The following is a 12,319-nucleotide window of genomic DNA, read 5'->3' on the forward strand; positions in this document are numbered from 1 at the left end:
CAAGACCCATATATATGCTGCCTACAAGAGATACACGCAGACTAAAAGTGGGGGATGGGAAAAGGTGCAAATGAAATCTGTGGTGGGATGCTTATATCAGACAAAATAGACTTTCAAACAGACTGTAACATGAGACAGAGGGCTTTACCTAGTGATAAAGGGATCAATCCAACAAGAAGATATAACAATTGTAAATATATATGCACCCAAAATGGGAGCATCTAAATACATAAAGCAAATATTAACAAACATAAAGGGAGAAATTGATAGTAACACAGTAGTAGGGGACTGCATTTACATCATTGGACAGATCATCCAGAAAATAAGGAAACATTAGCCTTAAATGATACATTAGACCAGATGAACTTAACATGTATACATATATAAAACATCCCATCCAAAAACTATAGAATACAAATTCTTTTGAAGTACACATGGAACATTCTCTAGAATGGGTCATATGCTAGACCACAAAACAATACATTTAAGGAGATTAAAATCATATCAAGCAACTTTTCTAACCACAACAGGATGAGACTAGAAATCAACTACAAGAAAAAAAAAAAAAAACAAAAAACACAAACATGTGGAGGCTAAACAATATGCTACTAAACAACCAGTGGGTCACTAAAGAAGTCAAAGACGGAATAAAAAAAAGATATTCGGAGACAAATGAAAATGGAAACAACTAGCCAAAATCTATGGGATGCAGCAAAAGCAGTTCTAAGAAGGAAGTTTATAGCAATACAAGTCTACCTCAGCAAAGAAGAAAAAGCTCAAACAATGTAACCAAACCCAAAGTTAGTGGAAGGAAAGAAATCATAAATTTAGAGCAGAGTGAAATAAATGAAATGGAGACAAAAAACAAACAGTAGAAAAGATCAATGAAACTAAGAGTTAGTTCTCTGAAGGGATAAACAAAATTGATAAACTTTTAACCAGGCTTATCAAGGAAAAAGAGAGGGGGCCCAAATAAATAGTCAGAAAAAAAGAAGAAAAAAAATAAAGCTTTTGCACAGCAAACTATCGACAAAATGAAAAGGCCGCCTACTGAATGGGAGAAGATATTTGCAAGTGATATATCCGATAAGGGGTTAACATCCAAAATATACAAAGAACTCATACAACTCAACATCAAACAAACAAACAACCCAATTGAAAATGGGCAGAGGGACTTACCTGGTGGCACAGTCGTTAAGAATCTGCCTGCCAATGCAGATCCCACATGCCGCGGAGCAACTAAGCCTGTGCGCCACAACTACTGAGCCTGCGCTCTAGGGCCTGTGTGCCGCAACTACTGAGCCCGCGTGCTGCAACTACTGAAACCCGAGCTCCTACAGCCCATGCTCCGCAACAAGAGAAGCCATTGCATTGAGAAGCCCGAGCACCACAACGAAGAGTAGCCCCTGCTTGCTGCAACTAGAGAAAGCCCGCGCACAGCAAAGACCCAAACGCAGCCAAAAATAAATAAATATATTTAAAAAAGAAAAAAAAGGGCAGAGGATCTGAATAGACAGTTTTCTAAGGAAGACATACAGATGGCCAACAGACACAAGAAGAGATGCTTGACATCACGGATTATCAGGGAAATGCCAATCAGAACCACAATGAGATAACACCTCACATCTGTCAGAATGGCTGTTATCAAAAAGACCACAAATGACAAGTGTTGGCGATGATGTGGAGAAAAGGGAGTCCTTGAATCCTGTTGGTGGGAATGTAAATTGGTGCAGCCACTGTGGAAAACAGAGTGGTTCCTCAAAAAATTAACAATGGGACTACCATACAATCCAGCAATTTACTTCTGGGTATTTTTCTGAAGAAAACAAAAACACTAATTTGAAAAGATACATGCACTCCTATGTTCATTACAGCATTATTGACAATAGCCAAGATATGGAAGCAGTGTAAGTGCCCATCAACAGATGAATGGATAAAGAGGATGTGGTATATATATATACCATGGAATAATACTCAGCCATAAAAAAGAATGAAATCTTGCCATTTGTGACAACATGGATGGACCTAGAGGGTGTTATGCAAAGTAAAATAAGTCAGAGAAAGACAAATACCATATGGTTTCACTTACTGTGGAATGTAAGAAACAAAGGAACAAACACAACAAAACAGAAACAAACTCACAGATACAGAAAGCAAACTGGTGGTTGCCAAAGGGAGGAGGATGGGGGGTTGGGCAAAATCGGTAAAGGGGATTAAGAGGTAGAAAACTCTAGTTATAAAATAAATAAGCCACAGGGATATAATATACAGCATAAGGAATATGTCAATAAAATTGTAATAACTTTGTATGGGGTCAGATGGTTAGTAGAGTTATCGTGACAATCATTTCATAACGTATGCAAATGTCAAATCATTATGTAGTACACCTGACACTAAAATAATATTGTAGTCAACTATATTTCAATTTTTAAAAAACCTATAATTTTGTTGTATTATACATCCTTAAATATTGTTTAAGTATGAGAACATACTGTTAGGTTTGTTAATAGAATTTCAGCAGGTTTTTTTTTTTTTTTTTCAGATCGAAAAAGTATAAGGGACTTTAAAATGTTTTTTCTTTTAAAGATGAAAAATCAAGTTTTGAAAATTGAGAGTTTGCTCCGAGATCTTGAATTTATTTCTAGAGCCAGTAGACATGCTTTGTCAGTTGTACTTTGTCTTTTTGCTCCTTTTCGGTGTCTCAACCTGGTGGAGACAAAAGCTATACTGTTCATCTCTGTGACGAAATAGAGGTCACATAGAGGATACAGCTTTGGATCAGCGAGGGACCAGAAGGAATTCAGCTTTCACTCTGGCTAGGCTTATTTACTTTTGGAGAGATGGATTGATTTTAACTCAAGACTTCAGCCACTCTTTTTATTTGTTTGTTTTCTGTATTGTATAGAAACCTTGCAAAACATAAACCAAATTATTTTTTTCACCAACTCTTATTGATTTGGAAACTTGGAGAAAAATAGGAAGAATAATACATAGAGGGGAATTGCCTGGCGGTCCAGTGATGAGGACTCTGGGCTTTCACTGCCACGGTTCCGGGTTCAGTCCCTGGTCGAAGAACTAAGATCACGTAAGCCACGTGGTGTGGCCAAAAAGAAAAAAAAAATACGTAGAACACCCAGTATAACCTTCATGAGATTCACCAATTGTCAGTATACTGCCTTATTTCCTCACGAGTAGATTCAGGATAAACGTTTTTGGCAAGAAGTCTACAAAGGTGATGTATGTACTTACTGTGTCACATCAAGAGCCATGTGAGGTCAGGTTGTCCCACTTATTGGTGTTGCTAAGTACGATCACTTGGTGGACAAGTGGTGGCCGTCAGAGCTCTCCATTGTAATAGTACAGTTTTCCTTTTGTAATTAATAATAATAATCTGTGAAGTAATAACTTGAGACCTTGTATATATCCTGTTCCCTAAGAACCTTTCACCCAGAGGTTTTAGCATCCATGAAAAATCTTTACCTCAGTCATTTACAACATGGTCGTTGGGGACAGGAAAGTGCCAAAAAATTGTGATATTTTATTATTCCTTCTGCATTTATTGGTTGACAGATTTTTGTAAAGCCAGGTTTCCCCCCCATTTCTCTTCCTCTTTAAGGTATCCTTTGGACTCATGGATTCCTATTTAATGTTTTATAATCCATTTCTATCATTACTCTTCTTAATGCCCTAAATCTAATCATTTTAATGAATACCATAGACATTCCATTTGAACAGAAAATTACATTGGTGTTAAAGTGCTACATTTAATTTTGAGCATTACTAATTAATGTTTTTCACGGAATATTGAATATATTCGAGATACTTTAGTTATCATAATCGTAGTTATAATGGAAGTTATGACCAAAGAAATCCTATGTTGGCCATAGGGGAACACTGCTGCCCTTAATAGTACTGATGTCTTGCCCGATCACATGAGAAAGTCACAAGACCAGGACAAGCAAGGGCAGCCAGAGCCTTCTCCATTTGGCACTGTGGCTTAAAAGTAGGCACTATATTATGAACATTTAAGAAAAGACAAAGGGAACTGATAAGGCCCAAGAAGCATTGCATTTTTCTTGTTTTTAAACTTTTTCTCAGGGAAAATTTCAAACACCTAAAAGTAGATGGAAAAATACAGTATAAGCTCATGTTTCCGTCATCTAACTTCCATAATTTATCCATGGCCAATCTTATTTCATCTATATTTTTTACCCACTTTCCCCCTCAATGTCATTTTGAAAGAAATTCCAGATATTATTTATAGGTGTAAATATTTCAGTTTATAAAGCTAACCTAACCACAATACTGTTATTATCATACCTAAGTTAACAATAATTCCTTATAATTAAATGTCCAGTCAGTATTCAGATTTCTGAAGGTCCAGTAATAGTTTTTAAGCTATTTTGTTTGAATCAGATCCAAGTAATTTACACGCATTGTGATTGGTTTTGTGCCAGCTGTTTCATAATTTATGGCTTCTACCTCCATTTCCTTCTCTTTTTCTTGCTAGTTGTTGAACAAACCAAGTTGTTTGTTCCATAGAGTTTCCCACAGTCTAGTTTTTACCCTTTGCATCTTTGTGATACAATTTAACATGTTCTTCTCACCCCTGGCTTCAGCGGCTCTCTCTTTCCTTAATAAAATGAAAACTGAATACCTCCAGGGTTTGGCTTTGGGTGAAAGATAGGCAAGGTCAGCACCCAGATTCCATTTCTCTTTATTTCACCTTGCACTTTGTAGGACTCATTTGTCTTATTTTGGCTGTCCGGCATCTACTCTGATAGACTCTGAATTCTTTAGGGGAACCACCTTTCCTCTGAGTTGTGTTGTCTTGGGGGAGGTCGTGCTGTTCCCTCTCTAGAATGCTAAGAGGGCCCACCTCTCTGCTCCTGATGCCTCCTGGGGAAGGCATGTGACCCAGGTCAGCTGATCAAACTTCAGTCCTCGACTTGGATTCTAGAGCAAGGACAGGAGGAGAGCAGTGAGGTGACCTATCACTGCCAGAGGCAGTGCCCTTCGCCCTTCGTGCTGCATGATCACTGCTGTGTCGCTGCCGCTTTATGTCTGGAGCTCCCCTGGCTCTTGATTGTTTTCTTAGGCTGTTCCTAAGCTTTTTATTGGAGCTGTGAGCTCCTGCTGCTATTATTCCAGTAAATCCCCGTGGGCTTAAATAAACAGAAATAAACAGTACAAGTTGTTGCCTGCAATCGGGATCTCTGAATGATGCAGTAATTGGCATTAAACAGTTGGTGTTATAGGAAACACGTCCCCAGAGAAATTTGGGAAGTGGGGCTGAGTTATCTCACTGAGTCAGGTTAGGCAGTGAATCCAGGTAGGAAATCTAGCTGTCCCTGGCAGGCACTTGTAAAACAGCTACCCCATCTGGTCACATGAAGTCACACGTGCAATTTACAGCAAGGTTCTGAGCAACCAGAATGGGAAGAAGTCAGGATGGTGGGGTGGCTGCTTCTGACAGCAGTGAAAGTTTAAAGCAAGTAAATAACATATTCAACTCTCCAAACCAACCTACAGAAACCTAAAGAGTGTCATTTCTTACACGTAGAGCACTTGGCAAAAGACAGATGTGAGTCTCCTGACTTAGTACAGCTGGTGCAGTTACTGCCCTACCAGGTTTAAAGTGTGAAAACTGGAGCACTGTGTAGGACCCTGAGAACTAAGGGGGAATATGATTGAGGAAGGAAGCAGATTCTTCACTTAGAAGGAAGAATTCACTTCACTTAGAAGTCATCCTTTTTTTCCTTAAGACTTTCTTCACCTGAGGGGTCAGTGTATCAGGGAAGCCAGTAAGCCTCTTGCCCCAGTGCTCTTTATTTCCAAACCCAGAGCTAGTGGTTAGAGCCCAGCATGCCCCCTGGAGGCCAAACCCAAAGAAATTTAACATGTAGAAAGAATGTGGGGACCTTGCCAGTTTATGCCTACAGGAATTTCAGGGACATGTGACGGAAGAGATCTTGAATGTGCTTTTAGATTAACAATATGATGCCCTTACGCAAGATAATTCCAGATTCATTTAACTCAAGAAGGTGGATGTGTTTTTAATAATTTCCAAAACTGGATTCAACACAGGCCTATACTGAATGAAGATGAGATGCCAGAAGTCCTTAGCGTAGTGCAGAGCGGTGGTTCTCAGACTTTTCTGTGCATTAGAATCATGGGGCAGCTTTTAAAATCACAGATGGCTGGGTCCCACCCCTCGAGTTTGTGATTCAGGAGGTTTGAGGTGAAGCCTGAGAATCTGTGTTTCCAGCAAGTTCTCAGGGGATGGTGACGCTGCTAATCCAGGGACCGTGCTCTGAGAACTGCTGGTACAGAGGGAGGAGATCACATACTTGGAGAGGAGGGAAGGTTGGAGTAGTTCGCCGATGTAAATCCCCTGTTCACTGGCCACCTAACTGTCTTTCGCAAGACAAGCTGGATAACATACCTTTACCAAGGCTTTCAAACATATATTCGTGCTGGCTTCAAAGCCCTGATACAGTCTTTCTTATTGAACATTATTGAGGTGTAATTTACATAAAACAGATGTACCCACTTAAAGTATACAGTTATATACATTTTGACAAATACACGTATACAACTGTATAACCACCACCAAACCACCCCTAAAAGTTCTGTCCTGTCCCTTTTTATCCCTATCTTTCCTGATGCGAGCCCCAGGCAAACACTGATCTGCTTTCTGACATTGTAGATTAGTTTTTTTTTTTTTTTCAAGAATTTCATATAGAGTCATACAGTATGTAATTTTTTGTGTCTGGCTTCTTCTGTTTTGTATAATGTTTAAAAACTTATCAATGTTGTTGAGTAGTTTTGTTCTCTTTTATTGTTGATTAATATTTCATTATATGGATATAGCAATATTTTGTCTACTCTTTCATGTATTGAAGGATATTTGGGTCATTTCCAGTTTGGGGCTATAATGGATGAAGCTTCTATGAACATTTATATACAAGCCTTTGTACGGACATCTGTTTTCATTTGTCTCGGTAAATAACCTAGGTGGCATTGCTGAGTCACGTGGTAAGTGCATGAACATTCCAGGTGCTGGCACCCTCATTAGTACTTGGTCTTGTCACACTTTTTAAACTTAGCCATTCTAGAGAGTACGTGGTGGTATCTCATTGCGGTTTTAATTTGCATTTCTCTGATGACTAATGGTGTTGAGCATTACTATATCTTTGTTTTGTGAAGTGGTTTCTCAAACCTTTTGCCCTTTTCTCCACCTTTTAAAAAGTATAGCCAGTCCCCAACTTACGATGGTTTGACTTATGATTTTTCGACTTTTCCATCGTGCAGAAACAATTGGCATTCAGTAAAAACCGTACTTTGAATGTTGACTGTGGCTCTTTTTCTGGGCTAGCGAAACACATAGATCCTCTCTCGTGATGCTGGGCAGCGGCAGCGAGCAAAGCTCCCCGTCAGCCGCACCGTCACAAGAGCCAACAACCGGTGAACTTACAACCATTCTGGACCCAGACAACTATTCTGTTTTTCACTTTCAGTCCAGTATTTGATGAATTATGTGAGATATTCAACACTTTATTTTGAAATAGGTTTTGTGTTAGATGATTTTGCCCAGCTGTAGGCTAATGTTAAGTGTTCTGAGCACATTCAAGGTAGGCTGGGCTAAGCAATGATGTTCGGTAGGTTCGGGATATTAAATGCATTTTTGACTTATGATATTTTCAGTTTATGATGGGTTTATCTGGACATAACCCCATCATAAGTTGAGGCAGATCTGTAGTTTGCTTACTTCATTGAGTTGCAAGAGGTTTTTTTTTTTTTTTTTTTTTTTAATGTATACTGGATATAAAGCATCTGTCAGATATATATATTGCAAATACCTTCTGGAATCTTGGCTTGCCTTTTCGTTTTCTTATTGGTGTGTTTCAAACAGCAGAAAATTTTAATTTACATGAAATCCAATTAATCTGAGTGTTGGTGTTTTGTGTCTTTGGCATCCTATCTAAGGAGTTTTGCCTAACCCATGATTATAAAGATTTTCTTGAATGTTTTCTTCTGGAACTTTTATATCTTAACAGTGTTGTCTTCTAATATATAATAAGCACATATCTTTCCATTTATTTAGGTTTTCCTTAATTTCTCTCAGCAGTGTTTTATAGTTTTCAGTGTACAGGTCTTAAACATATTTTGTTAAATTTCTCCCTAGATATTTTGGGTTTTTTTTCAATGCTATTTTTAAGTGGTATTGGTTTTGATTTTGATTTTATCAGTTGCTTGTTGCTAGTATAGAGACATAGAATTGATTCTTGTACATTGACTTTGTATTCTGTGACATTGCTAAGTTCATTTATTAATTCTAGTAGTTTTTTTTTTTTTTAATGAAGCTTTAGAATTTTCTATGTCATGTCATATGCAGATAAACAGCTTTACTTTGTCCTTCCCCATCTGTATGCCTTCTTGCCTTACAGCTAGGACTTCCGGTATAGTGTTGAATAGGAATTGTAAGATGGGGTATCCTTGTCTCATTCCCAATCTTAGGGGGAAAGTGTCCAGTCTTTTTACTATTAAAGATCGTGTTAGCTGTATGGGTTTTTTTGTTTGTTTTTGTTCTGTAGATGCCCTTTATTAGCTTGATCCTAGGTTCTTGAGAATTTTTATCATGAATAGATGTTGAATTTTGTTAAATGTTTTTTCTGCATCTATTGATATGACCATGTGGTTTTTTCTCCTTAGTCTGTTAATATGATGCATTATTACATTAAGTGATTTTCAAATATTGAGTCAGCCTTGCAGTTTCTGGATACCCTCACTTTGTCAAGATGTAGTATCTTTCTTATATATTACCTGATTTGTTAATATTTTGTGGTGAATTTTTTGTTTATGTTCATAAGACATATTAGTGTGCAGTGTTGAAATAACTTTCTAGGCCCAAGATGGAGCTGCTCCTGCCTGGGCGCCACATCAGCAAACCAAAACTTAGGTAACTTTCGTGCCCATAAATTCTCCCCTTGACCAGAAAGGCAGTATATCCAGTCAGCCCATCCCCAAATGCCAAACCAGCTCTGGGCTTTATACAGTTGGTCCTTTGTATCCACAGATTCCACATCCTCAGATTCAACCAACCTCAGATCAAAAATACTTGAAAAAAAAATTCCAGAGAATTCCAATAAGCAAAACTGGAATTTGCCTTTCCAGCAACTATTGTATTAGGTACCATAAATAATCTAGAGATGATTTAAAGTGCACAGGAGGATGTGCATAGGTTATATGCAAGTACTGTGCCGTTTTATGTGAGGAACTTGAGCATCCTTGGATTTGGGTATCCTCAGGGGGAGGGGGAGGGAAGGGTCCTGGAACTGATCCTGAGCGATGACTTTCTTGACCCGTGTTCTTTATCCTATAAAAGCTTCCTGCCCTCCACTCCGTTTTGCCGTTCTCCAAATGTAGATTGTCCCCTTCATGAAGTGTTAAAGTTTGTATCACCTAACTTGTCTTTTTAAATTATTCCTTTTTTTTAGGAGTAGTTTGCTTTTCTTGTAGTTTCTTTGTCTGGTTTTGTATCAGGATAATGCTGACCTCATAAAACAAGTTGGGAAATGTTCCTTGCTTCTATTTTATGGAAACACTTGTGTAGAATTGATCTGTTCCTTAAATGTTTGGCAGTGAAACCATCTGGGCTATGTCCCATCTTGATCACATTCTAGCTGCATATCATTCCCAAGAAAGCTGTCTCTAAGTAATGATCTGTAGCCATGTAAGTCCAGAAACTTCTGTCAAGTGCAACTAGAATCAATTTGACTCAAGGGACTACCTCACGCTAATCAAATGAGACTGATTTTTCAAGCCTGAACTGAGCCAGGCGCTATAGCAAGGGTTTTGTATTTACACTATTTTATGTATTCTGTAACCTAGAATCCCAGTAATTACAATGAGGGACGTATCTCTCCAGTAACCAAAATATGTGTGTCCTCCATTGAGAGCAGGGGTTCAGCACACTACTGCCCTGGGCCAAATTCAGCTTGCTGCTTGTTTTGTTTATTGGAGCACAGCTATGCATGTTCGCTTATGCACAGTCTAGGATGCTTTGTGCTACGACAGCAGGTAAGTGAGTAGCCGTGACAGACTGTGTAGCCCACAAAGCCTAAAATATTTACGTTCTGGCTCTCTGGCCACTTACAGAAAAAGTTTGCCGACCCCTGATCTAGAGCAGTGATTCTCAACCCTGGCCACATACTGGAATCACCTGGAGAACATTTGAAAAACTACTGTTGTCCGCCTCCCACTCCCAGCAGTTCTGACTTGGTTGGCCTGGCCTGGGACCTGGGCATTGGCGGTGTTTAAAGCTCCCTGGCAGTTCTGCCCAGCAGCCAAGGCTGAGAACCACTGGCCTAAAGTAAGGCTTGGTATTTGTATTTTTTTAACTGCCCGCCCATGCTGATTGTCTGAATGTGCATTTAGGGATGAGAAGCACTTATCTAGGGCAGTAGTTTCCAGATCTGAATGTGTATCTCTCACCTGGGGAGATTTTTTTCATAGATTCTAAGACCCCACTCCAGGACTTCCCTGGTGATGCAGTGGTTAATAATCCGCCTGCCAGTGCAGAGGACATGGGTTCGAGCCCTGGTCCGGGAAGATCCCACATGCCGCGGAGCAAATAAGCCCGTGTGCCACAACTACTGAGCCTGCGCTCTAGAGCCTGTGAGCCACAACTACTGAGCCCGAGTGCCACAACTACTGAAGCCCGCACGCCTAGAGCCCATGCTCCGCAACAAGAGAAGCCACCACAATGAGAAGCCCACGCACTGCAAGAAAGAGCAGCCCCCACTCCCCGAATCTAGAGAAAGCCAGTGCGCAGCAACAGAGACCCAACGCAGCCAAAAATAAGTAAATAAATAAGTTTAAAAATAAATAAATAAATAAAATTGCAAAAAAATTAAAAAAAAAAAAAAGACCCCACTCCAGACCAGCTGAATTAGAATCTCCAGAGAGTTTTAAAAAATTCCTCAGGTGGTCCTGATATACAGACATTTCTTTAAGAAAGACTGAACTTAGGGCACCTTATTGTTATTAGCAAGATTTTTGGATACTGAGTGAGTAACCAGAGGATTATTTAGTGAGCATAGGAGTGGAGAAAAGGGGTTTCTTGAGTTGTGCAGTGCAGGCTATGGAGGATCCTACTGAATAGTCCAGCCTCATAGAAACGGAAATACACCCTCCCGAGTGATGAAAATATTTATTTCTGTTAGATACGGTATATCTAACCACCCTTGTACAGTCCTAGATGAAAGGAACATGTTTTTCCTTCTGGTTCCTCTTTATATAGACGCCATAAAAACAAGTCATCCATTAATATTCTTTGTTCAGATAATTAGATAATTAGGTCACATTACAGGAGGTTAGATAATAGCTTCCCCTCCACCCCTGCCACCCCATGTCTTGGCTAAATACCCCCATCAGCTTGCATGCTTCTCTAGGCTCCCGGCATCCCATTTACTATCTCTTAGGACAGACTCTTTGGAGATGGCTGAACCCATCCATGCTGTGCTCTTACCCTGGGCTACCCCAGTCCAGTCCCCTGATACACTTACTGCATCGCAAATGGTCTTTGCTCGACTGACAGATTATCTGTTAATCCTCCCACTGTATTAAACATTCCCATGTGTGTTCTCTTCAGTTCAGGTGGAATGTGTAAAATCAGGGAAGGTTGAGCTGGAAGGGACTTTGTTATAGACCTTATCTAACCTCAAAAAAGTCAGTCTTACGGGCAGTTAGTTGGGTACTGGTAGTGCTAATGTGTTTGGGGGGGCACTTTATACTCTCCTTGATACATTTCTGAATATTGGATTTATAATCTGTCACACCCTTCTGTGAAGAACCTCAGCAGTGCCAAATCCATCTGTGTATAATACTGTTGCTTAGTGGTAGCTGAATAACCATGGTCAGGTGAAGCCTGAGACTTGCCTTCCTTGTCCATAAAATGGGAAAAAGGAAGGTCTACTTTGCAGGGTTATTAAGAGGATAAAATAACTTGACATAGCATTTTGTAAACCATAAAGTACTTTTTCTTTTGTTCTGGGAAGAGCATTGAACAGGAAGTAAAACAAAAATCAATCAATCAGTCAATCTGAGAATAGCCCAGAAGACATTAGCTAAACCTAAAAGGAATGGTCTTGGAAAAAAGAATTTCTAGTATTTTAAATTATGAGTGCTATTTGCTGGTCAAGCAATAATTGATTACCTTACAGAAAAAAGCCGTAAACAATGCTATGAAACAGAAGACTCTACCTACTTTCAAGAGATTACAAAGGAGTTAATCAGCTAGGTGTACTTCAAGACA

Source organism: Eschrichtius robustus, chromosome 18 (genome assembly GCF_028021215.1).
Source record: "Eschrichtius robustus isolate mEscRob2 chromosome 18, mEscRob2.pri, whole genome shotgun sequence".
Classification (NCBI taxonomy): Eukaryota; Metazoa; Chordata; class Mammalia; order Artiodactyla; family Eschrichtiidae; genus Eschrichtius; species Eschrichtius robustus.